The sequence below is a fragment of the Octopus bimaculoides genome, unplaced genomic scaffold (assembly GCF_001194135.2).
Source record: "Octopus bimaculoides isolate UCB-OBI-ISO-001 unplaced genomic scaffold, ASM119413v2 Scaffold_8902, whole genome shotgun sequence".
Lineage (NCBI taxonomy): Eukaryota > Metazoa > Mollusca > Cephalopoda > Octopoda > Octopodidae > Octopus > Octopus bimaculoides.
In genome coordinates, this window is record NW_026352694.1 from 4,796 (window position 1) to 6,502 (window position 1,707).

General features: G+C 39.9%; 1 long non-coding RNA gene across 1 annotated transcript in view; it reads right to left on the bottom strand.

Annotated features, from left to right (window-relative positions):
• LOC106867421 (uncharacterized) overlaps positions 1-1,707 on the bottom strand; it is a 40,761-nt gene that overhangs the window by 1,241 nt on the left and 37,813 nt on the right. Inside the window, exon 2 of the long non-coding RNA XR_008267123.1 lies at positions 286-502. This is a non-coding gene — a long non-coding RNA (uncharacterized LOC106867421). The remainder of the gene's footprint in view (positions 1-285; positions 503-1,707) is intronic.

The window sequence follows — 1,707 nt, forward strand, 5'->3', positions numbered from 1 at the left end:
ACGCCGGGCGAAATGCTTAGCGGTATTTCGTCTGCCCGCTACGTTCTGAGTTCAAATTCCGCCGAGGTCGACTTTGCCTTTCATCCTTTCGGGGTCGATTATATAAGTACCAGTTACGCACTGGGGTCGATATAATCGACTTAATCCGTTTGTCTGTCTTTGTTTGTCCCCTCTGTGTGTAGCCCCTTGTGGGTAGTAAAGAAATAACACATATATACACACATACATATATGTTTATATATATGTGTGTGTATGTAGGTTGATCAAGAGTTTAATCCTATTTACCTGACAAGGTGAGCAGAAAAACTACCAAAATCACTTTGAATACCATCGTAGACAAAACCTGGTGCTGTCAGAGAGAATGGTGAATACTATCAACTGTGTCTTCTCGGCGTGTGTAATAACTTACAGATCTTGAGATAAGCAGGTGCTAGGTTCACATGTGAGAGAGGGCAGTTGATCTGGCAGTGGAGTTTTATCAACAAGACCTCATTCATTATCTCTAGAAATGTAAGGAAAGATAAATGAAAATAAGAAAACGATAGAGCAATGCTGTAGTTTTACTTGCAAGTAAAATAACGAAAATAATGAGAGGCCATTTTGTATCTTTCCAAGTCCACAATTCGTCCTGGTATGGAATACTTTGGGAAAAAATAGGGACAGATGCACTGTCTTGTCATTAGGATCTCCTTGACCGAGTTCAAAAGTGAGTCCCTAATTTGATTAGTCCTGCTCTTGGGTGAACTCTGAGACCCTTGTCTCACTGATGTGACATTTGCCATCTAGTCTTTTCTGTCATTATTACCAAAAGAAATGCTCTTTTGAACTTCATCTCTTAATTCCAGATCACTTTGTACCATTTCACATGACTCGAAATTCACAGCTTCTCCATCCAGATGTTGTTGCTTCGAAGAATAAGGATTTCTTCCTTTGTTCATAGCTTTTTTTCTCTCAAACTGCCAGACTTTGGAATTCTTTCAGGTCTAAAGTAAATCCGTTCCTTTCGTCTTAATTTCTCCTTCTTCATAGACCCTTACATTAAGTGGCTTCATGTCTTGTGTGGGACTTTCTTGTATGGTGTGTGTGTGTGTGTGTGTTCTGGGGAACTTTCTCTCTTAGTTCCAGATCACTTTGTACCATCTCACATGACTCGAAATTCACAGCTTCTCCATCCAAATGTTGTTGCTTCCAAGAACAAAAAAATCTTCCTATGTTCATAGCTTTTTCTCTCAAACTGCCAGACTTTGGAATTCTATCAGGTCTAAAGTAAATCCGTTCCTTTCATCTTAATTTCTCCTTCTTCATAGACCCTTACATTAAGTGGCTTCGTGCCTTAATTGGGGCTTTCTTGTGTGGTGTGTGTGTGTGTGTTCTGAGGAACTTTCTCTCTTAGTTCCAGATCACTTTTTGTGCCATCTCACCTGACTCGAAATTCACAGAATCTTCATCTAAATGCTTTTGCGCTTCCGTGAATAAAGAAGGCATTCTACAGGCATAGCTTTCTTTCCTCAAACTGTCAGAATTTGGAACTCTCTTCCATCACAGGCCGATCAAAGCCTTGTGAGTGGATATGGTAGATGGAAACTGAAAGAAGCCCATCATATATATATATATATATATATATATGCATATGTATATATTTGTGTTTCAGAGTTTGTCGCCCCCCCCCACCATCGCTTGACAACCGATGTTGGTGAGTTTACGTCC